Genomic DNA, 25,977 nt, shown 5'->3' with positions numbered 1-25,977 from the left:
ATAATGAGAGAAAAAGAGAGAGGGGGGGAGGGAGAGAGGAGGGAGGGAGCATGAATTTTATCTCTCTTGCCCATGTAGCGAAAATTATTGGGTACTTGTGGCTGGTTGTACCATGATGTGGATTGTGTATTTGAATACAGGGCACTGGAGATTATTTTCTCCTCCTTATTATGCTACCTGTAAAACCTATATATAGTCTCCAAGGGGCTGGTCTGATTGGAAAAGTGGATGTACCAGTAGCTGCTGTGTCACTCTGTCAACACTGCAGAGGGCTTAAAACACACCTTCCCTGTAAGTTGCTTTAAGAGCCTCACACACACAAAATGCAGCCCCTCTGTCTGCTTGCCTGCCTGTCTTTCTCTCCCTCTTTCACAATATGTCAATTGGTGGGATAGGGTTGGGCAAAACAGCAACAGAAAGCCTGCCCCAACTTGCCATTTCGACCTCTTCCTCTGATGACTCAGACTTATATCAGGTCTCACTATCTCCTCCCAAACCCACTGTTTTATGTGGTAGCCCCCCAAAAGTAAGGGGAACTACTCCATCCATGCTCCCCAGAGCAAGATGAGAGAGAGAGAGAGAGAGAGAGAGAGAGAGAGAGAGAGAGAGAGAGAGAGAGAGAGAGAGAGATTCATTTGTTATGGCAAAAGCTCTGTGCATGTGGCTCGGGAGTAAAACCCTTAGCATAACGCACCAACGGTATCTTTGCATACAGAATGGTTAGAACATGCCTCTGGTTGCAACAGCGAGACCATATAAGAAGAAGTTGGGGAAGGGGGAGGTAGCCCATCCCTAGATGGCCTTATTAGTCAATGTGACAGAGAGAGAGAGAAAATCACACATTTTGCATCTCTGGCTCATTGCTTGAGTGGATGTCATTAGGTACAATCAGCAAAACTTGCCAGCAAAGCCACTTGGTGGTTTTGTTTCAGTGCCCCTCTAAAAAAATGGCTGCATTATGTTAGCCCCCTCCCTCCTGTTCTTTTTTTTTCAAAAAAACCTGCCACCCCCTAGGCTATGGCCAAATCTATCAAGTGCACTTTTAGAACAGTATCCAGGCCTACACACCATACCTGTGGAATTTCCCCCTCCATAAAATGCAAAATCAGGCAAGTGCATATTTTTCTCATCATAATCAGGTAGTTTATTGTTGAAATGAAGAAAGGATGGGTGGGTTCCCCCCACCCCCACCCCCACCAACAACACATGCTTTGCCTGTTTTTCAGAGTGGCAGAGACAGAAGCAAATGCCACTGTGGTATCTTACATTTAATTATCTCGAAATGTCACTGCTTTGAAGCAAATAGATGTAGGAAGGAGATAGCTAACACCTGCTTGAAAATGCAATAAATAAATTAAAGTGTGGGGTGGAGGAGGGGCTAGAGGTCCATAAAATGCATACAAGGCATGGGTACAGCTAGACTCCCCCTCCCAACCCCCCAAACCCCTCCTCACATAGCAGTTCCTTCTCCTGGCAGGGAAATAGGCTATGTTTACTCTCTCTGGTAAACTCCTGCACCACTGATAAAGCACAACCAAAATTGAATTACAGAGCCCCAGGTGATAGATAAGTTCGGAGAGGGCACATTCTTCCCTGCAAAGCCCAATGCCACACTGAATGTACATGTCCCAAACCCTGTTAGACTTTAGTTAAAGGTTCTGGCATTTGCAGAATGGCTAGAGGCAGCCTCCTACTGGAGCAAAGGTGGCATAGTTAGGAACAACACATATTTTGTGCAATGCTGAGTTAAGAGGAAATCATGCAGATTCCTCTTAATCATGATATCCTTTTCGGCACTTTGCTTGGTGAAGATTTGGAGAATGTAGCTTTCAAAAGTCCCATAAATCTGTACAAAGCTACCAGCAGTGCCTTTTTGTGTAAATATTTATTTAGATGCTTTATGCAAAGAGGTATGATGAGAAATACTCCAGTGGAACTGCTATATATAAGTGATAGCAATACAATCCTTGCCAATAATGGGAAGCTCTCATTGACTCCTGTTGCTGCATGGATATATTATTGGGGGTGGGAAGACATATGCATGAGTTTTCATGGATGTGTACGGTTGTTTAGAATTGCATGATTTTGCTTTAAGGTTACAGGGTGTACAAGATGGCACTTAAGAGACTCTGAAAGAACTTGATCAGGAATTGGCTGTGTTTCCAGTTGAGGATGAGCAGACAGAAAAGCTGGTAGACAGGCAGGGGAGAAGAACTAGTGTGGTAGCAGCACCAATGGACAGAAAAGAGCAAAGATGTCTGGCCCCTTCCTATGGTTGCAATTTTAAACCAGGTGCTGCAAGGTTTGATTTGATTTCAGAGTTATGCTTTGGAAGTCCATTCCCTTTGCTGCTACTTTGCCAGCATGAGCCAATATAATAATGCATTAGCTATCTAGTTCTGAAAGGTAAAGTGCATGCTGTTGTCAAAATATTGCATGAAAAAACCCATTGCAGTGTCAATTGCTTTTAGATGTTTCACCAAAAGTGGTAAGAAACGGGTAAAGTAAAAGAAGGAGAATAAGCAGAACAGGACACATGGGAAATCCCAACACATGGGGCAAATGAAGAAGTAACACACACACACACACACACACACACACACACACACAAAAAAAAAACCCCAAACAATCCCACCCTAGTACTCCATGGGCTACTTTCAAGACAATGAAAAGTTATCATAAGAAATGAATTAATAATTGCAGACCCAAAGGGCAAAAAATTGATTTCCTGCAACCCAAATCAGATTGCAGTCATTCCCACCTTTCCAGGCAGCTGTCAGAGATCTGATTAAACACCACTGCATTTAAAGTGCATGTGTAACAGCAGCAACAGGAGAAAGAGCTCTGACCGGAGCTCTTTCTAATTCCCACACTGAGCTAACTGACCACATTATCAAAAGCATCTGTTTGCTTTCACCAATTAAACTGGCGATGAGACAGGCAGACAAGCAGGCACCCCCCCAAAATTTAAACCCTGCCTCACAGGAGGTTTTCTGGTACAAGCATCAATCCTGTTGGCATGTGTCTTTTCTACACACCTACACACCTACACAAGTGCATACAGTCATGTTTTTGGGCACCCCGACAGTGCGGAGTTTTGAATGCACATTAGGAATGATTTATCTTCCTCCAGGTCTCCCTCTTCTGTAGTATGGAAGGGGAAGAATTTGCAAAATCAGTGCCAAGGTGCCACTTTCCGTATATGTTTTGCATCAAGAAAATGTGGAGGACCTGTGAGCCACTGACTTGAGTGCTTGCAGGGGTCTCAGTGGGAAGCCTGCTGGGCATTGTATGTGCAGCAATATCTGCCTTCCCCATTGTGGACTAAGGAGGGGAGCTCAATTGCCAGCTGAAAGGCAGAAACCTATAAAAATATTCCCCAGATTGTGGGATCCTGCTCAGGGGAGGAGGGCAAGCAATCCCACCAGCTCGGAGAGGGAAACAGAGCTTGCTTCGGAGAGGAACATGTAGAACGTGCTCCTTCATTGCCTGCCTGCCCCTGAGAGGAAAGGGATGCTGAACAAAGCCCCACTTATACCAAATGCCTAGATTGTCGGAACTGGGAGCAACATGACTTAGCTTAGAGGGTGCATAGCTGGGACAGAAATGTATTCAATGGGAGAAAAGGAAGGAAGAAATCAGTGAAGCTGAGTATGAGTATGTGTGTGTGTGTGTGTCCCTCTCCCTCTCTCATACCCCCCCCCAAAAGCATAGAGGTACATAGGAAACAACACTGAGATGCTGAATCTGAAGAGGATGGGTTGACACCTCCTTGACAGGGGTGTGTGGTGGGGTTTTTTTTGGGGGGGAGGAGAGGATACATCTCAGGGAAGTGACAGAGGAGAAAGGGTTTGCAGAAACTGTAAGTAAAGATGAAAGGGCAACACGATACAAAAATTGCACATGTCTTTTGCAAGAAAGATTAGAAGGCATTAGGATGTAATGAAGATGGGGATGCTCTGAAATGGTATTTTATTATCTTTTTCAGAGTATGTTTGTTCTTGGTGGTATGGAAGTGTAGTAGAACAGAGTAGGGAGAGTCACAGGTACACAGCTAATGTAACACTACAAAAATAAATCAATCAAACTGTCTCAGCTTCTTCCATGCAACTACAGCAATTGCGGCCACTGGAGTTTCTCCTGTGGAATATCATCACCACCACCAAACCACCACACGAAGCAGCATTTATCAGGGGGTCACCAAGGGGAAACTCTGACATAAAAAAAAAAAATGGTTATGTCGCATGCTCACCCCCACATTTCCTGCAAGGAGAGGAAGAGACACAAAACTCTCTTCCTCCTCAAGGTGTCTGCAGACTTACTTCCCAGATCACATTCTCTCCCCCTGCTCTTGCCAGCAAAACCAACCATGGTGCACTTCGTTTGAACCAGCTGCAGGGTCCCACCCTGCAATGAATTTATTGAGAGCTCGGTACAGATAACAAAGAAGTGTTCCTAATACTTCTAAAATATGACAGCTCTAAATTAGGAACACTTAAAAAAAGAACCAAGGAGCAAATGGAAACCATAAAAATATCAGAACATTAAGGAAATTATTGTGACAGGCATGGCTTGTTGTTGTTGTTGTTGTTGTTGTTGTTGTTACCAGACATAATAGGAAATCATTTTCTATCTCTAACCTCTATCCCTTCTCTCTGTAGAGTACCAGGCACTTGTTATTTATTTTGTTGTTGTTGTTGTTGTTGTTGTTGTTGTTGTTGTTGTTGAAAACAAGCTATTTCTATGGATGGCGGAGCGAATCACTCAAAATATATTGAGACCCAGGCTGAAGAACAACAGATCTCCCATTGTATCATCAGGCCCTGGACTCAGGCACACTCTAAGCACCAGTGGCATGTGGCCAGTGGACTAGGGGGATTAGATAGTCCTAAAGCCCTCCCACCACCTCCCCAAACCCTGCCTGGCCCCAGCATCCTGTCAGAGGTCTGGCGTCTCCTTCCCAAAGTCCAGGAAGCTCCTGCTTGGCTTAGGGAGGGAGGCACGTAATGTGCACATTGCCCCCTCCTCCAAAAAAATCGCCCTCACAAGCTGGCGTCTCTGGCCTTAACTGTTCCCCTACGAGAAATTTCACTGCGCACCACTGCTTAGGACCAGCTTTCTTAAGCCAATGCAATGGCAGCCACATACCCATTGGGTTTCTTTTTTTACTTCCCTTTCATGGATGATTGGTCAACAAGCCACAAGATTTCTTATTACACATTCTCGTCCTGACTGTATGCATATACCAGTCTAGTGTGAAGACACCCAAGGCTCTGGTCCGAAAGAGCTATATATACACACACTTTTCTTGAGCCTGCATTAATTCATTTCTTCATTTTGTCTAGCTGGTGTGTTGCTGGAGCATCCTCTTATTCCAGACAAGTATTTGGAGCGACTGGTTTGGCTGTTAATAATAATAATAATAATAATAATAATAATAATAATAATAATAATAATAATTGAAGAAAATAAATTAAAATCTCCCCAAAGGTACATTTGCTGCAGCATAGGCACCTGGTGGTGGGAGGGAGAGGAGACAATGCCTTGTGGTCAGAAAAATAGTCTGGAAAAGAGGTAAATTAAACTATACAATATTCTAGCAACACAAAGGGAGGGGAAGCAATTTGGTGGGTGGGTGAGAGAAACCCACATGAATGCAGAAGAACACTGTGATTTTATTTTATTTTTAAATGGGACTGTGTCTAGCTTTATAATGAATGCATTTGTTGTGAAACCTGGTGAGCATCTCCAAGGTGCATGCAATTTCTTCCTCTCTCTTTTATTAAGAGCATCATGCCATTTTTGGTATTCAAGAACACACATGCTCCCTTTCCTCGCAGTTAAGCCACTTCCCCCGCCTCCCCGCTCTTGTTCTCTAGTATTGATCATCCATAATACTCTAATTTTCAAAGGGAGGGAAAAGGAAAGAGGAGATGTGATTTTCTTTTATCTCCCTTTAATTTCTTTTTGATAAATAATGAAAGGCAAAGTATCAAAAAGAAACGAGAGGTACGGTATGAATTAGCTTAACGTGATCCGATGCAGGAGGACGAAAGAAAGAAAGAAAGAAAGAAAGAAAGAAAGAAAGAAAGAAAGAAAGAAAGAAAGAAAGAAAGAAAGAAAACTCCAGTCAGCCCTAGTGCCTTTAAGACTCACTGATCCTTATGAGAAGGGCTATGTCCTTATATTCTCTCTCTACAAAACCAAAAATGAATATAAGAGCTTGAGATGGGGTGGATTATACCCCTTATGATGTGTGCATGGTCATTAGCTAAGGTGGGTAAGAAAATGCACCCCCCCCGAAATGTGCTATTAATAGTACTATTAATAGCATAATTAACGTCTTAAGAGAGCCAGAGTATTCCAGTGCTTGAAACTTGGGCTGAAGCAAGATTGGCCACTGAATTCACAGTTCTTATTTGGGAGCCTTCAACAAGGTGCCTCCCCCCCCCCCCACTCAGTGCTGCTTCAGGGAACTTGCCAACAGGGGCCCAAGCATTTGCCATTGTGTAGAGGAAAGGAGGGCATCACTGTCTTGCCCAGGGAACTGGGCATTGCTGCTTCCCTCTCACCATGCTGCCCTCTGGAGGTGGCAATGGAACTGCACTGGGAGTGGGAAAACTCGCACCTGGTTCCATGCTTACCCTTCCTGTGCTGTGGCAATGGCAGTGCTTGCCCTCACAGCGCAGCACATACATGGCTGGCTGGACAGAGGTGTGACATCTCATTATGTGAGCCCTGACTATACAGTGTGGGTCAAGACCAAAGGGAATCAGGTGGGGCACAGAGAGGTGGCACACTTTGTCTATTTATCCCCCCCCCGATGATATTTTGTATTCCTCTAAATCTTCCCTTCCTTTCCTTAAAAGAAAATTTAAAAAATCAGCATTGCCACAGTTAAGACAGTAAATTATGACACAGGGAGTTTTTAATTCAAATTACATCTCCATCATAAACACGCTTGGTGGTCTTCATGCAGTGCAAGGCATTCTCTCTCTGCCTCAGCACCTCCCCTATGTCTGCAGAATGGGGATAGTATGGTGGCATACAGTAAAATGCAGGACTGCTGCCACACTTCTTGGCTAATTAAGGCTGGATCAAGACACATCAGAGAAGTGTTTCAGTTTAAAGCATCGTAAATTTAAACAGGGAAAACAGGTAGAGAAAAATGGGACTCCACGTCGCCACCTGGTGGCACAATGTTATATCACACATGCAACACATATAAATCCCTTTGTCTTTACCAGTCTAGCTGAGTCCTAAGAGTTTTAGTCAATCAAATAATCAATTACTTTTTTCGCAGATTTCATGTATTGCAGAAGGCACTGCCTCGGAGTCTGCATTCTTCCAGCATATATGTTGCCTACAGGGTTGTGCAAAGTCTCCCCTCCCCCCAGCCATGCAAACGTCTCCCCAATGAATGTGGGGAACATTACAGAGATCTGAAGCAAAATACAATGTCAGGTGCAACAGGTTGGTAACTAGCTGAGTGTGTTATCTAACCTTCCCCCTTCCCCTCTTAATGAAGATGGCACAGCATTAAATTATGCTTGACTGATGTCATTACTGGGTAAGCACACAGTCCCCCTTGTTTACATATTTTGCCCTTCTGTGCTCATTTTCAAGACGTGCTGTTCTGTTCTTTCTCATCCCCCTCCTGCAAACAGGCAAGCTGTGTAACTGCAGAGTTTAATGACAGAAGACCTCAAATTGTTTTCTCAATAAAGTCCCTGACAAGAAATATACATGTGTGTATTAAGCTGGTAGAGAAAGGGCTTATCCAATTAAGCTCTTCAGCCTCATTGGAACAATTATGCTCTCCTTCTGCTCTAATGGTTACTAAGGGAGGCAGTGGAGGGGGGAAAGGAGTCTAAGAAAGAAGCTTCTTAGCAGATATAGAGCTTTGATTGGGCACATTAAAAAAAAAAGGCAATGGGGAAAATCAGTGTTAAGCTTTATCCATTTATATAGTTTTCCCATCCTCTCCGCAATCTTCAAATTAGTGTTTCTCACAGTCTACCCATTTTTTTACACTGATCAAACAAATGTTGTGTAGCGAATGGGAGACCAAGGCTTGATACTTTTAAAAGATGCATCACCCATGAAACTCACTTGAGTAGAATTGATGTCTAATCGTTTCTCCTACTACATAAAACAGTCATGTGACACTGGCCAGAAGGAATATGGTTCCCCCCAAATACAGTGATGGGAGGAGTTATAGCTACAATTATCTAAAAATTATAGTTAGAACATTTTAATTATCTAAATGTTACAATTGGAAAACATTTGAAAACCCATAGCCTGTGGTCTCTGTCAGGGCCGGCTCTAAGGCAAGGCTGGGTGGCGCAGAACACTTCTCCTTCCTTGTCTGGAGGTGGCACCTGATTCTGGGAGAGAGTATCAGACCTGCCTCCCTACTGCTCAGGACCTGCTCAGCCATCCCAACAGAGCCCTTCCTAGATTCTGGCAACTCTCTGCTACTATCAGGAAGGGAAGGGGACAGAAGTCATGCTTCCACACTAGAATAATAATAATAATAATAATAATAATAATAATAATAATAATAATAATAATAATAATTTATTATTTATACCCCGCCCATCTGGCCGGGTTCCCCCAGCCACTCTGGGCAGCTTCCAAAAAAACAAATTCTAAAATACAGAACTGGATGGGAACAGATAGAAGGGAGGCCCTCTCTGTATTCCAGCCTTCCACATCCTCCTCATCTTCCTCCAGAATCCGCCACCCGAGAGGGAGTCATGGCCAGGCTGCACCCAACCTCCATGGTTCCCGACTTCTTCCCTCACCTCTATGGACTTTTTCCTAGGCTGAGGATCAGGTCCATCTTGAGAAAGCTGGAAATGAATGAGGGGACATCTTTGCAAGTTGCCTGCATGTGTCATCTAAGGAGAAGAGAAGGTGGAAGGAGAACAAAAGTCTGGTAGCAATTGAAGGCTGAATGAAATATGAATGGAGAGAAGAGGAGGGCAGAGACAGAGAAGAGAAAAGAGAGAGAAGGAAGGGACAACTACTGATACGGGGGAAAGTTGTCTAGAGCTGCATAAAAATGCAGCCCCTTGGCCTCAAGAAAGGTTGCTCAACCCTCTATGGCATACATCTTTTGTCTGATCAATAAGGGCATTCTCTTTAGATCACAAAGTTTGTTTCATGGCCAAGCAGGAATTTAAACACATTTCTCCACTAACTACCTGAGGTTAAGAGATAATTATTTACTGAAGGCTGCCTGCTGAGACCTCCTCGGAACATAGATTAGAACACAGAGCCTCAAGAAATGTGATATGAAATGTTCTAAGTGTGTGTATATGTGCATAGAAAAATCATTTCAGCCACTGTCATTTCTATGATTCACATCAACAGCTCGTGTTTGTGCAGAACCAGAGCTAAATTGTCCTCTCTGGAGGAAACCTGATTGTCTGTGCTTCAGCACTTTAACTGACAGTCTGGCTTGCTAAGAAAGCATCATTTTAAAAAGAATTTAATAACAATGTTTTTACACTTGGAGATTATTATTTTTTAAAGACTAAACTTGGCTTACTATGAAAGTTTATCCTGATGGCAAATGTGCTTCCCCAACCCAGACCAGTTCCCAAAGCAATTTTCCAACAGCAAACATACATTTGCGGCCGCTGTCAAGGGGGTTTCAGTCCCCTGTGCTAAAGAGGTCGCTGAATACCAAATGTTTGCTCCACTTTCATGTAAATGTTATAACAGCTTTGGATGCCATTTCCCTTGGCTTTTCTGCCTCAGTTGTCTCTGTGCAGAGTCTTAAGCTACAAGGCGGAAGCCTTTTTAACTCCCACCTTTAAATCAACAGTTACAACCAAATGGGAGATTTCACCAGTTCAAATTCTACAATGTTATGTTGCCAACAGTGCTCTCATTAACAAGTGGTGATAACCCAATTAACTACAGGAGACTTTGGCAGGCACTTGAAATGTATGGAAGCCACAGGCACAAACTAGCTGTTATTCCAAATGTGTGCCCGCTTCTCAAAAGGCCAGCTACATGTCTAAATCTCTAGTAGAACTTCTCCAGGTCGAGATTATGAAGTTCTGTTTCTGCTAGGGATGTAGGAAGGATCACCTGGTGTCTTCCTTGCATATCTTTAGGTGTCAGGCAATAATAATAATAATAATCACTATAACCAGCCGTTTGGCTGGTTGAACATTCTATGCTCAATAAAGACCAGGCATAACCCGTGTAAGATTTGTGCAAGCAAATTAAGATTGAAAGTTTAATAAGCAGGTTGTCTGGAGGAAGATGAATGATATCTGATTCCTATTTAAAAATATCATAAGAGCTGCATTGAGGGATCAGACCAACGACTCACCTAATCACATATTCCATTTCAAATAACCACCTCCTAAATGCTTTTGGGGAACCTGCCTGCAGAACATGGTGGTGATACCTACATTGGGTTATTGAACCCCAACACCTGGTATTCAGATGTATACTGTTTCTATATGGACCTTCCAGTTAGCTAAATATTTGCATTACCACGTTGATTAGCTTCACTATTTTACCATCCAAGGTTCCTATATTGAATCTTCAGGGAGTTATTATAAACACCAACATTTATCCAGTGTCTTCCTGTGACAGAAGCAAGTATCTAAAGGATTTAACTCACACAGTGACATACAAAGCATACAAACACAATCACTAAAGTAAACATTTCAAAGAGTAAATTCTGGCTGACTGGCAGGTCTCAACCAGAATGCCATTAGGAATTGGATTGCAAAAATAAAAATAAAAAGGCCATGTCATCTAGAGTTCAATCAACACAGGTGTATGAGCAAGATCCTCCAAATATATTCACCATCAATTTTAGTTTAGGTAAAACTCAACGATGGTCTGGAGGTGCGTGTGTATGCACATAAACACAAGAGGAATGTTCCTAATCCTCCAAAAATTATTTCTGCTTCCTTTACAATCCCTGCTGACGTTTTGTTTGGACATTGCTCTCAAAATACACCTCACATACTATGCAAGGTACACATCCACACAATGAACTCCCTTTGCAGGTCATATGAACACTTTCCCTTTTAATGCTTGGATAAGTTTAGCCCAATCTGTCATTAATTTGTATAAGCAAAGAATAAGGAGTGTGTGCATGTGTGTGTAAAAACACAAACACAAACACACACACACACACACACAGAGAGAGAGAGAGAGAGAGAGAGAGAGAGAGAGAGAGAGAGAGAGAGAGAGAATTTTCTTCATCTTTGATCCTGCACTGCACATGGTCCTTTGCCTGAAGGAAAATTGGCCAGAAGTAGGCAATAAATATAAACCAAAATGATATTGGAAATGATAGTTTTGTGAACACTTCCTCACAGTATAATTCCTTGGTGGGTGGGTGAATGTGTGTGTGGAGATGGTAATAAGGTGTACTTTTACATTTCTAACATAGATATATCTAGAGATTTATGTATAGACAGAACTGTATGATTTAAAAAGGACCCAATGGCAAATCCCAACCAACCCCTTGCCCTGAAGCATAATATCTTGCACTTGGAACGTTCTAAAACTCTTGTCCAATTATTGCTTGAGAACCTCCAGAGAAATACATTCTGTTGGACTCCATAAGTAGCTGAATTTCTCTTAAAATAATAATAAAGGTCTTTCTATCATGTAAACCAAATGCAGTTCAGAGGGATATAGAAATGTAGGAAGCTGACATTATATACAAATCAGGCCATTGACTCAACTAGCTCGGAACAGCCTACTATACTGACCAGCAGTGGCTCTTCAGAATTTCAGGTGGGTCTTTCCCATCCCTACCTGGAGATACAAGGACCAGAGGCACTGGGACCTTTGACATTCAAATAATGTGCTCAGTCACTGAGCTATGGCCAATATTTTCCACTGTTTTCCCTTTGGAAAGGGAAAATACTCTTGGATCTTTGCAAATATGTGTAGATCTGGGCCAGACAATGTGGTGCCCCCCCCAGATGTTATTGAACTTCAACTTTCAGAATCTCTGACCCAGATGTGAGTTAAGAGTTCTGTAACATCTGGAGGGCACCACATTGGTCACTCTTGCTGTAAAGTGTCAACATGCTGCCCTCCTGTCTCAACCTTTTCCTTCCCGCTCCCTCAAGATCCAATAGGATCTGAATCCTAAAATGTTTGTCATGTCTCATCCTGACCCTGATCGCCATTTCTATGAAGCAAGTTGCATTGTTTTCTGCAGCCTTTCATCTGCTCCCATAATGAGTTCGATCATATTAATAGCAGGCACACCATTCTTCTCCTCACAATGGACAGGCCAAAATCATGTTGTCTTTCTGTAATTCAGATCAGAAACATTGCTCCATTCCTGCAGCTGTGGGGAGTGATAAGGAAGCCAGATGATACTCCATCTTCTATCAAGGCATTCTTCGATAAATACACTACAGCAGGGACCCTAACCATCTTGTGGGTCTGCTCTAGGGGTAGGGAAACTGTAGACCTCCAGATGTTGTCAGTCTCCAACAACTCCCATCAACCCCAGCCAGCATGCCAATAGTCAAAGATGATGGGAGATGCACTGCAGCAACATCTGGAAAGCCGCAGGTTTCGTTATATGAGTTTCCCTGTTACAACAGCCCAGGTAAATTCCCTCCCAGAGAATTAACCGTGATGATTAAATTCTGAATGTGGGTGGGTAGTTTTCTTTTATATAGAATCATAACACCTAGTGTTGTCAGGGACACAGTCATCCAGGAGAGCGGTGCGGGGAGATATATTAAGTGTCAACAAGTTATCAGATGAAATACAGAAATTCTGAACGACATGGATGAAACTGCAGAGCTTTTCTTCTTCTTCTAAAAATAAACTACTCTCCCATGGAGCAATACTACGGTACCATCTAATAAACTTTATCACCACAACAGAAGAAAGGGGGAAACCCATAAAACTAGACCATAATTGATATAGTTTATTTTTATTTTGGATGTTTATGTCATGTGTTTGTAAAGGTAAAAAGAATCATGATATTCCAGTAGCACAAGAATAGGGGGGAAATAACTACCTAAACCTTCATAGTATGAACCTCCAGACTACTTTATACTACCCCTAGGTAAAGGGAAAGAGACCCCTGACCATTAGGTCCAGTTGTGACCGACTCTGGGGTTGTAGCGCTCATCTCGCTTTATTGGCCAAGGAAGCGGGCATACAGCTTCCAGGTCATGTGGCCAGCATGACTAAGCCACTTCTGGCAAACCAGAGTAGCGCACGGAAATGCCGTTTACCTTCCCGCCAGAGCGGTACCTATTTATCTACTTGCACTCTGACGTGCTTTCGAACTGCTAGGTTGGCAGAAGCTGGGACCGAAGAATGGGAGCTCACCTTATCGTGGAGGTTTGAACTGCTGACCTTCTGATCGGCAAGCTCTAGACTGTGGTTTAACCCACAGCGCCATCCCAATTGAGTATCCTAAGGTTATAAGGTGGGGTCAGCAACCTTTTCACCTCCAGAGGTTGCATGCAGTTGTGTGTGGTTACTCTTGGGCCACATGCCCATGCTGAGTGTGTGCAATGCTGGTCATGCGCATGGCGTTTGGCATGTGGGCACACACACTAATACATGCACACACTTGCACACATTTAGGTTGTAATGGGATTGCAGTGGGGGAGGTTAAGGCATCCACTCCCCAGCAATCCTCTTAGCAGCACATATCTTAGCTGAATCAGAACCACTGGGAAGCAGGGGGACTTGGTGCCCCCACCCCTCAGCAACCCTGAGGCTGCTGCAATTGCTCTCCCTGTGCTCCTTAGCAGCATGAGGATAGCAGTCCTTTCATCACCGCCCGGCTGGTGGTCACTGTTCCCTTTGTTTTAATTCAGTTTTATTTCCATATTGCAGGGCCCATGACAGGATTGTTCTGTTTTGGACATGGTTACAGTGGAGGAACGAGAAGAGAGTGTAAAAGACCTAAATATTTGGGGTACCCATGAAGGAATCCCTCAAAATGAGCTTTCAAAACAGTAGAAAGAGTCACAGTAATGATGAGCGGTGATGACAGAGAGGCAAAATGTCTGTGAGAAGGCAGCCTATAAGGTTAAGTGCAGAAGGCCGAAAAGTCAATTCTGTGTTTTAATGACGGAACAGCTGACTTTTAAAGTGGGACCTTCTTCCTGACCTTCAACAAGTCAGAAGACAGAGGCCAAAGATACATCTCTGAGAAGTGATAAAGATAGGTCCAAACTGGTGACAAAATAAGAGTGCTAAGGAATCTATCAGTGAATTTAGCACATAATGGGTAGAATTCAACATCACCTTATCACAAATGTTCCCTTCCTGCAAGCATTGCAGCTTGCCAGATGGAACAATCACCCCTTTCCTCCCTCCATGTGCTGTTCTGGGCATTCTCTCAAGCCCTGCACAGCTAATTTTATGGGGGCAGGGCATACAAGATCCACAGCACAAGCAGAAGTGCTTGCATAGGATTTCTGCTGATGGGGCAAATTAGGTGAATCCCGTCCAATAAGTTGAATTATTTACTAGTTTTAATTCAGACACTGAACTAATTACGAATTAAGTAAAGGTATAACAATGACTATGTACAATTTTTAGTCTTTTCAGTCCTGGGACCCAGAAATAGGGCCAAAATAAACTATTTATTTAGATATAAAAATGCTTTAATGGTTTTCTGCCATTAAACCATTGAAGTGTCTTAGAATAAAACCATTAACATGTTTGTTTGTTTGTTTGTTTGTTTGTTCTAAAAAATACTACACTTTAAAATATTCAGTTAAAGTGTCTTCAATGAAAAACCTAAATTGAAACAACACCCACAAAATAGTAAAAGTCAAACAGGAATCTTTAAAAGCTATTGGAAGATTGTTTTAAAGGCTGGTGCAGTAGGTGGCTCAGTTCAATGCAACAGAGGGAGTTCCAGGAAGTAGCAAATAACAATAACAACCTTATTTTAGTGGACAGTAGCTCCATTACCAGTGACAATGATCAGTAATATCCAGAGCTACTGGGAGATCCACAATGATCAAATGGATAAACCTCCATGATGTGTTCCCTTATGCATTTTTTCAGTCAGAGTGAGCAAGTCAGTTCCTTCCTGAAGACTACCCTGAAGCCAGCCTAAAACAAGTCCAGAAAACAGATTTCATCTATAAGCTCCTTGAGGGTATTCCCGTCCCAACTTGTTTACATTGGCCAGGAATGGCAAGTGCAAAACTGGTCTCCACAGTAAAGGGAGGAGAGAGATGTTTTCTTCAGTAAGGGCCTTATAATCACTTCTTTGAGAACAGGCAATATCCCTCCTCCCTGCAATGGCATTTCATTGATGAGTAGGGTTGAATTCAACAGCTTCCCTCAAGAGCCAAGATGAAAGATGATCAAGCTGGCATGGTTAGCAAAAAATTCATATGACAATGTCAGTTGACATGATTCTGCACACTTCTGCTATGGACTATGTCCCTAATATTGAGTCCAAGCAGGAATGGATCCAAGCACTTGTACAGTGGTACCTTGTGTTACGGACAGGATCCGTTCCAGAGGCCCATTCGCGCAACACAATTTAGCGATTCTGTGCATGCACAAGCGACAAAACCCAGAAGTAACCTGTTCTGGTACTTCCGGGTTGCTGCGGGACGCAAGATGAAAACACGCAACCTGAAGCGGACATAACATGAGGTATGACTGTATGCATTTTTAATGACATGAGTGGGTTTCCCCACTGCATTTCTTTATTCTTTAAGGGTTCCCTCTGCCCTGCGTCTCACTTCTTCTAAAGCCCATTTTAACTAGGGCCATTCTAAAATGGGAAGCATAAACTTCTGTGACACATGTACTGATCAAACAATAATAATAAAAAATAGCAAACTTGATGTGACCCAACTGATCATTTTTAGATGGAGTTTCACTTAAGTGCACACATGTTCCTGGTCACTGGTAAAACAGTGAAAAAGCATCTCAGTATGACCATAGGAATTATTACATCAAGAAATAAAATTATGATGTTGTCACTGCTTCAACCAACCTTAGATGGGGATGCAAAACAGTTATGGCTCCCTACCCACCACTCGAAGACTTTTGATGACCACTAGTCAATGGACAGCAATGGTGAAGATACAAAGCAATACAAGACATACAGGGATTGATAGCCGTGCTGTGAATAATATAGCCCTTCCAATTGCATCCATGAAAGACATTTATTTGGGTCACCCTATTAAGAAAAGAGGGATATGGCAGCAGAATGAGACAATAGGGGTTTGTTCATTTGATTATATGTTTTTTTTTATGGATATAGGAAAAATGTCCCTATGAAGAAAGACTGGTACGCTGTTGCAAAATGTGTAACAACTCTCCCTCTAGTGGCAGATCTCAGAAGAAAGGAAAATGCAGAGAAAAGGAAGAGAAAAAGAAAAAGAAAATATTACAGCTATAAATAGCACCCACGCCCACACAACATTAAGGTAGGGCCAAGAAGGAATCTATAGAAAGTAGGAAAATCAACATGTTACATGAAGGTTCTTACCTGCAGTATTACTATCAGAACAGCCTCATAGTAAATTTTGACAAATCAGAAAGGAAATTATTTAATTCACTAATATGTGACATAAAGTTCACACACAATAACCCCTCTGATCCTGGGTGGGATGGGAAAGGGGGAATACAACTGCAATTCTTTTTACAATTATTAATAGAAATTATAGGAACTTGAAAAGTTAACATAAACACCTTGAATTTATCTTGGAAAAATAACTAGAAATTCTTTTAAAATTAATATAATGCATGCCAAGTGGCCAGCTCCAGGACCACAGCCAAGATGCCACATTCTGTACTAACTGCAGTTCCTCCCCCCCCCAAAAAAAAAACCAAGTAGAAACAATTATGTAAAGCATAGGGCCAGACCACGACCTTTAGGCACCTGAGGCAAAACACAGAATGGTCCCTTCCCCTCACCAGGGATGAAGGGGTGAGTGAAAATCTACATTGAGAACATCATGTGTCAGTACAGCAGGTCACAGCCCAAGACTGAGAGGACCATTTGGCATCACAAACAGCACACAAATAAATCCAAGACAGCTGAATTTTTACCACCTCATAATGCAGCCAGCATAGAAGGAAGTGCCAAAGTCCAAAAGCCCATTTGCAGTGCCTGTCCCAGGTCAGAAATGTATTTATATTGTACTTATCTTCCACTCCAGACATACAGTAATGTAATATGCTCCGTTTCCCAATAGCCCTTGGATTGAGCAACAGCAGTTAGTTATGCCACTGCAAGTATTTTGGCCAGTGCTGGAACAAGCTGTGCACATCTTACTTTCCTCTCTGCATTGCAAAACAAAACCACAAAAAACAAAAACCATAACCCTTCCTTTGCAATACAAATGAATGTCTGTTCCTTTCCACACAAATGAAAATGTATGAGCTATAATGACTTACGTCAATGGATACAGACATTGATGGCAGCAGGCTGGACCGTAACATTAAAAGTAATGGAGGGGGGAAAGGGTGGGAAAAAATGGTTTGGTGTTTCTTGGTATCAAGTGATCTTGGCTACAGCCCCAGATACCTGGAAGCAAGATCCACTGAACCAGGGGTCAGCAAACTTTTTCAGCAGGGGGACAGTCCCTCAGACCTTGTGGGGGGCCCAGACTTTATGTTGCCAAGATTATGGCCCACATTTTTGGCAAAAACCCTTATTGGGCCAACCCCAACATTGCCCAAATGTGATTTTTTTTTGGGGGGGGGTGTTCCCTCATACACCCACGCTGCTACCTTTGTGTTATTATTTCTCTCATAAGGTGGGGTGGGGGTGGGGGGCTGAGGTAAGTGTGCCATTCCTATCAGCCCTGGAGAGCGTGTGCACATGTGTGGGTGAAGGGCAAAGCCGTTGGCCACGTTAACTCAGGCTGGTGCTGCTCAAGCAAAAATGCGTGTTTCCCTGCGTGAGGGAAGACGAGGCGGCGACTATTTACCTTTCCATGGCTCACACCGTGTAGCTAACAAGTGACCTCCCCAGCAGAGCACAGAACTGGTTTGGAGTGCAGCTGCCCAAACACTCCCTGGTTCCTCCAGCAGGGAGCGGCGGCGCCACAGACACTGGCAGGCATCGCTCTCGAGGCACCTCCGAGCCCCTGCCACCACAACTGCCCTTCCTGAGGTCAGTCGCTGGCAGCTCCATGGTGGAAATCCAAACTGTGGCTCATTTTCCTTCTCCCCCACCCTGGAAGAAAAGATTGCTGTGCATGCACGACAGATGGAGAAGGGGCTTGTCCTGAGCAGCTGCCCACCTCTACTTTTGATCCCCAAGCCTGGCTGAGTTGCAAAAACCATCGTGCGCACACACTATGCCAGCTGTCTGGATACCCGGGCCGTCCACGGACTGGATCTAGAAGGCAATTGAGCCTGATCCAGCCCGCAGGCCTTAGTTTGCCGACCCATGCTAAACTCACAAGACCTATTTCTGAGTAAGTTTAGAATTGCACTGTTAGTGCAACTCAGGCAAATACGGTACCAAACTGGTTAATTTGTCGTCACCTCCTACAGATGTCCTGATGTCATCTCAGAACCACATATATTCATAGCTGCCAAGTCTGGGTCGTAAAGATCCGGGATCGGCAGCGCGCGCATGACCGGAAGTTGTGTGACGCAACTTCCGGTGGCGCTTCGCCCTTCTATGGGCATCAGAAAATGGCGGCGCCAGCGCCGGAAGTTGCTTCCGCGCATGACCGGAAACACGTAAAAGCGACTTCCGGCGCCGCCATTATCTGATGCCCATAGAAGGGCAAAGCGGCACCAGAAAAATGGCCGCCGGGAAGAAGCGAATTTAAGGGAGAATGCCGGGATTTATCACCAAATGGGAGACCGCCGGGAAACAGTAAGAAAAAAGGGGTTTTCCCGGCGGATACGGGATACTTGGCAGCTATGCATATATTTTGGATGTCATTAAAAAAAAATGTGGCTTATTATTCAAATTGAGAGGGAAGAACTCAATGATGCAAAACAAAAAGCAGTTCACTGAAGTTTTGAGAAAAGTGTGATAACTGGACCACTTTTGAATTGTTATTCCACACACACACACACACACACACACTTGATTGTGTATTGCAGCCCTCTCCTCTCTCTCCCCCCCCTTCCCCATTCCATTACGATAAACTGATTTATTTCAAAGGAGTAAAATAAGTAGGCGAAATTTTTTTACTGAAGTAAAATAAAAGGCATGCAAGTTAATCATTCATTAGTAAATAACACCAATTCCATTTTCATTGCTGATAGTACATTTCCCACATTATCAGAAGGACTCCTTACCGCACCCTGCTAACTTTATCCCAAGGCTCTTTCCTGCAATCTACCCCATTTTTTAAAAATAAATAAATAAATAAACCCCACTATTTAATCACAACTTTAATGGCTGATCATTTTTCCCTTCACTAGAATAAAATAATAAAAAAGCTCTTTAATTAAATGGAATGATAATTGAATGACTTTAGTCATGCAAATAATGAAAATGAAAGATGTTCTTCCCCCTAAAACCTACAACGTTTAACATTTTGGCATTGCCAGATGGGGAAAAAAAGCTCTTACAAAACAGCCTACACTGGGCAGATACTTCTTGCACATGAATAAATACCTATTCGAAAGCTCAGCAGCTTCTTGATCCATAGGTTCCCAGAATCTGTCACAATGTTAAGAGAAACAAAATCTAAAATGTGCACCTTCTCCCACTTGCAGAAATACACCGTAGCACACATAAGAGCTCCTGAGACACTCCCATTCCATGCCTGGAACAACTGATCTATGCACACAAGCTCATCTGGCTAATGCCATGTGCTTGGGGGAAATGGTGGTATTATTATTATTTCATATTTAACCCAATGTGATATCCCATTGTAGGTGGAAAACAGCCAGTCCCACAGAGCTGGGGGTGGTCATATGCACTGTGCCACTTCCACCTATGAACAATATTGTGCATTCAAAAGCAAACACAAAACTGACAGGTTATCTATCCCTGACCTCAACCATGCATAGATATTTGTTTAAACCTTTAGATGTGTATAGTTGCTACGCACTTCTGAATAAAGAGGCACATTGCTAACTGCCTCTGACCCATTTGTCCACCAAAAACTACTTCTATTAAAACAAGGGTGGGAAACCAGTGGCCCTCCAGATGTTGTAGGACTCCAGCTCCCACCAAACCTCACCATTTGCCTTTCTAGTTGGGGCAGATGGGAGGTGGAACCAGCAACAACTTGTGGGCCAAAGGTCCCTCAGCCCTGTAGTGATGGAACTAAAAATAGATGATGATGATGATGATGATGATGATGATGATGATGATGATGATGATTTTGTATTACAAAGTGCATTTGTGGATTTGCTATGAAGTTTCAATTTGGTTCCCACTATCCTGCAGTCTTTAGAACATAAGAACAGCCTCCCGGATCAGGTCAATGGCCCATCCAGTACAGCTTGTTGGTTTCACAGTGGCCAACCAAATGCCTATAGGAAATCTGCACACAGGGCATGAGTGCTTCCAGACAATGCCGGGTTGATTCTTCATTTCCAAAATACCTGCATTCTTAGAAAACCTGCTGAGCAGTAGCTATCTTGAACTGCTGGTGAACTCTCCTCCACCCCCAAATCTCTTATATCAGTCATTAGAAGGACACTGCAACAATTAAAAATACAAGCAACCAAATAGGATCGAAGCAGCCATGCAAGAGATTCTAGGCCATATTAAGATGTGTATGGTTTGAAGAATCACTATCTGTAAGAGGAAACCAAATGTATCATCTGGAATCAGATGGGAGGAGGGGAGGGTATTTGATTTTATTATTTGAAGAGCTCTGATTTTGCTATTGAGAATTTGATCCCACCCTTGGCATGAGATAAAGTTGGCGTTGTGAGGACAAGAACAAGTTCTGTTGAAAGAAGATGGCTTTACACTGATTTTGTCATATTTCACCACAAGGTTTTAGAGTTTGTTGTTCTCGTTGCTGTTATTTTTCATGACAATTATATCCCTCCCTTCAAGGAGCCCAAGATTGCATACATGGCTGAGCAGGAAGTTGAACTATACTTTAAAAATGTTGGACAGTATCCAACTAATACATTATGTCAATGCAAGGATTTCCATTTGTGCAATGGGACTTTCCCTCCCTCCTCCAAATCAACTGGGGGGACGGACGGACTGGGGAGACTCATAGAAGAGGTTTAGGCGTGTTTGGAGGGGAAGTGGGAATCCTTCATTGACAGAGCACATTGGTTGGGTACTCCCATTTACTTCTGTGTTTGCCTTCTATGCTATGATCCATGGTGACCAACATGGTGCCCCAGATGCTGTTGAATTCCCACTCACAATGACTCCATCCCAAACCAACCAATGATCAGGGATGGTGCAAGTTGGGAGACCAATAACAAAATGAGAGGCACCACACTAGCTACTCCTGTTTTGGTCTAAGTTGGATATTGGAGTAGGGTGCATAGCCATTATTTTCATTATTTTGTTTCTTATCATTAGTAATGTTAATATTAGCATTGATGGTAGGTCATGAAGAGCTTAGTACACTTTCAAAGATAACTTAAAAACATGCACACATTGGCTCGCATAGATTGGGGCAGCAGCTCAGTCTAGTGCTATGGAGTTGTGGAGCGCTGGGCCAAGAATGTCTCTCTCATATCAACCATGACCATGGAAGATGACATTGGGGTCAGCTATATAATTGCTTCCCTTCAGGTCCATGCTGCTGAGTTGCAACCTGGATCAAGAGGAAGTGGACTGCCTGCAGATGTTTATGGACATGAATGACTGACTTTCTAAATTAGTAAGACCAATCAACAACACATTAGTTGTGTAATTTGATTAGCCTGAGTAGTCATGTTAAAGAAATCATTTAAACCATGACCAAAAACTAATATACAAAATGTTTGAATTATACTTGGTTACAATTTAACAGTCTATGACTATAACATTTGTAAAACATTTGCTTAAAAATGGGGGGGGGGTTGTTACAATTGGATGTTATCTCAACACTATTTACCTTTCATATGTGTAATATTCCAACAGCTCTTAGAAACAAATTAGCAACTCAGTAGGCATCTAAATTCACAGTAAAGAGTTACTAAGTATTTGTATATGTTTGATAGTTCGGAGTGCATCCAGGAATACCTTTGGGATCCTATTAAAATTAAAGAAAGCCCATCTATCATCTGCATTTTCAATGCAACAAGCACAGGAAACCTAATCATGTATTCGATAACTGCAAAAGCTATTTGGACTTCCAATCCCATGTTTCTCATACAAGGTTAAAAAAAGGAAAAGAAAAATGAATCAAATGGTTGCAGTGGCTCAAAAGAATTTCCTTCCAGTCCACCTCCAGATTAATTTTCCTTAGGCTCCTGGCACGACAGGTATCTTTGGCACTGCCACCTTACATCAAATGTCAGGACATTTACAGCATGATTAAAGATGGCATCATGCAGACAGTCTGTCTTGGTCTAATAGCTGGCACCTGCCCGATACAGAGCACACTATCTTTTGTGTTAAGCCACTTCTACAGTATACCGTGTTTCTCCAAAAATAAGACACCGTCTTATATTTATTTTTCCTAAAAAACAAACAAAAAACAGTGGCTTATTTTCAGGGGATGTCTTTTTTTTATTTATGAAGTATGGTACAGTTTAACCTACAAGGTTAAACTGCCTATCACCATGGCTTATTTTCGGAGTATGGCTTATTTTGGGGGTATGGCTTATTTGGGGTGTGTGGCTTATTTGGGGGGTATGGCTTATTTTCGGAGAAACACGGTAGGGCTGACTCTGCCAAAGTAAAATGCAGCTGTTGAAAACGAAACCAAGCAAACTGAACATACACATCCATTGTGTAGAACAGGAACTGCTAGGGCTACAATGGGAACCCATGGATCCATGTGGAACTTCTCCATATGTGTTGGAGGCTTCCCTGAGCTGTGATATACTTCTAGGCCTCAGAACGATTGCACCCACCCACCCACCCACATCAGCAATTGCCTCTTTTTGACTTGGAAGCAACAAAAAGTGTTATAAGCCAAGCTTAGGGTTGCTGTCCCCCCCCCCCCCTGGTCATCAACACTGCTTGCTGACACTCTCTTGGCAAAGGCCCCACAAAAGTCCAGCCCTGGCAGCTTGGCAGTCCTGGCCTGTGGCATAAAACATGGTATGGGGTGTGTGAGGGACAGGGGATATCGCGAAGTCCCTCCCCTCCTGAGTTCAAGCCAATCACCGAGCACAGGGGAAAGCAGAGAGAGTTCCGATTCCAGTAGGGAAGCAGGAAGTCGGGTCCGAGGCTCAGGCAAGGTAGAGGAGCCAGGGTCCCAGGCGGGACAGGAAGGGGCGAATAAGGGAGGGAGACCCATCCCCCCAACGCCAGAACTACGCAGAAAGAGGAGGGGAAAGAGGATGGGTCTGCCAAAGCTTTTGTGTTGGAGAAAGACGCGCCAAAAGCCATTAGGAGGTTCTGAAACCGACTGATCACATCACTCCGTGTAAATAGCAATGACTTTAGCACTGTAAATACGCAGCACCAATAAAAGAATAAAATGCAGAGCTGCGTAGCGTCGTTACTCTGAAGTAGTCCGCTCCGGCCACTGTGACAGCAACCTCCTAATCCTTTTTGGGCTACTTTGGAGTTGCCGGGATGAGCGTGTCAGAGGCGGAGAAATGGCGGCAGATCGCGGAGCAAGCCCAGCAAGAACTGCAGCAGCTGTCGCTGCAGGCGCAGGGGGAATTGAAGGCAGCTAAAGAAGAGACTAGGAAGGTCCAGGACGACCGGCTACAACTTGCGGAACAGGTGAGAGCGCTACAGGAAAGAGAGCAGGAATTAAGGGCGGTGGCGGTAGACCTCCAAAACAAGCTGGATGCAGAGAAAAACAAGGCGGGAGGGGCACCCCAAGTCCAAGTGCTGCCAGGAAGGAGAGCCGGGACCCTAGTAAGCAAGTTCAATGGAGACCCGAGGGAATATCAGGGCTTTGAGACTGAGATTGTGTATGCTCTTGAGCTGCACCACGCTGAGTTCCCTGATGATGAGCACAGGGTAGCGTTTATTGTGGAGCACCTTACCGGGGCAGCCAGGGAGTGGCTAAGACCGTTAATCGCAACAAAGAATCCTTGCATGAAGAATGTCAAACTATTTCTAGAAGGTTTGAAAACGATGTATTCGTCCGATAGTCATATGGACCAGACTAAGGAGGAACTTCATAATTTACGCCAAGGAAATATGACAGTTCGCGCGTATTGGGCGAAATTCACCATGCTGGTGCACAGATTGGGGTGGGAACTCGAGTCACCCCCAATGCAAGCGGCGTTCTACTTGGGGTTGCATGAGGAGGTGAAGGATGAGCTCTCAAGAGGTCCAAAGCCCAGTAATATGGATCAGCTGAGCAAAGCGGCTCTGGCGGTGGGGGTGAGACAGGAATCCCGGTGGAGCGACAAGCAAGCAACGCGCGCAAAGCGGGCTTGGTTCCCACGGTCGCAGGAGAAGCCACTCCCCCAACAACCCTTTAAAGCCACGCCTGGGGCCAGTCAGGACCAGGAACCCATGCAGATTGATAGCGCGCGCGCGCACGGGCTTTTCAAACCCCAGCGGCGCCAAGACGCAAGGAGGGAAGGGGCGGGAATTGCTTTCTCTGCAACTCCCCCCAGCATCTCGTCAGAGACTGCCCACATCGCAGGGAGTGGCAAGGAAAGGCGGGAACGGTTGTGCCCTCCCCCACTGACGCAGCACCACAGCAGGGAAACGGGAAAGCCTGGCTGCAGGAGACAAGGGGCAGCAGCCAGGCACAGTCAGCAGACAACAGCCCCAGCCCACCCACCCGCACAGAGAGGAGCAGAGCCAGCCCACCCCTCCCAGAGCAGGAGTGGTTCTAGAAGTGACGCTCACGCTCCCAAATGGCTATCCCCTGACGGTCCTCGCCCTAATTGACAGTGGGGCGTCAGCGAACTTCTTCTCGAGAAACTTTGCAGAAGAGCACCAGATCCAGCTTCTGCAGCTGGATTTTCCTCTGCACGTGGCAACCATTGACGGCAGAGAGCTGCTGGGAGGGGCCATCACTCATCAAACCCCCCCATGAGAATGACGGTGGGGAGGCACTCAGAGACACTGGCATTCAACGTCACCACCATCTCAGACCCCCCCATCGTCTTGGGCATGAGCTGGCTGGCGCGCCACGACCCCTCCATCAGTTGGCACCTGTCACAGTGGCCGGAGTGGACTACTTCAGAGTAACGACGCTACGCAGCTCTGCATTTTATTCTTTTATTGGTGCTGCGTATTTACAGTGCTCAAGTCAATGCTATTTACACGGAGCGATGTTGTCAGTCGGTTTCAGAACCTCCTAATGGCTTTTGGCGCGTCTTTCTCCAACACAAAAGCTTTGGCAGACCCATCCTCTTGCCCCTCCTCTTCCTGCGTAATTCTGGAGTTGGGGGGATGGGTCTTCCCCCCTTACTTGCCCCTTCCTGTCCCACCTGGGACCCTGGCTCCTCTACCTTGCCTGAGCCTCGGACACGACTTCCTGCTTCCCCACTGGAATCGGAACTCTCCCTGCTTTCCCCTTTGCTCGGGGACGGGCTTGAACTCAGGAGGGGAGGGACTTCGCGATATCCCCTGTCCCTCACATCCACCCCCCTCCCAAGCTCTCCTTCACCCCTCCCCAGGCCCCCCCCATGTGTCGGTGACGACTGGAAGCCTAAAAACTCGGTGCTCTCCGAGCCCGTTGGTGTGAACACCTCCCCCCAGTCCTGCGAGCCCCCCCCTTCCGCCTGGGAGGACGGGAATCCCAAAAAGTCCGTGGCGTCAGAGCTGGTGGGGGTAAAAATGTTTTGCCAATCTGCTCCTTCCTCTGACTGGGTGGATCTTGGCGACACCCATACCTCATCCTCTGGTTCCTCAAACTCCGCTTCCCAGCGCCATGGTGAGCTGTTCTCCCGTGCCTCCTCCTCCTCCCCCTCCCTTTCCATGTGCCAGGGCTTGGG

At 44.4% G+C, this 25,977-nt stretch overlaps 1 protein-coding gene across 2 annotated transcripts in view; it reads right to left on the bottom strand.

The window, feature by feature from the left end:
* Window positions 1-25,977, bottom strand: part of CTNNA2 (catenin alpha 2) — a 540,562-nt gene that overhangs the window by 211,672 nt on the left and 302,913 nt on the right. The gene's annotated exons all lie outside the window — the stretch shown is intronic.

Source organism: Zootoca vivipara, chromosome 9 (assembly GCF_963506605.1).
Source record: "Zootoca vivipara chromosome 9, rZooViv1.1, whole genome shotgun sequence".
NCBI lineage: Eukaryota > Metazoa > Chordata > Lepidosauria > Squamata > Lacertidae > Zootoca > Zootoca vivipara.
This window is presented reverse-complemented; position numbering and strand designations above follow the sequence as displayed.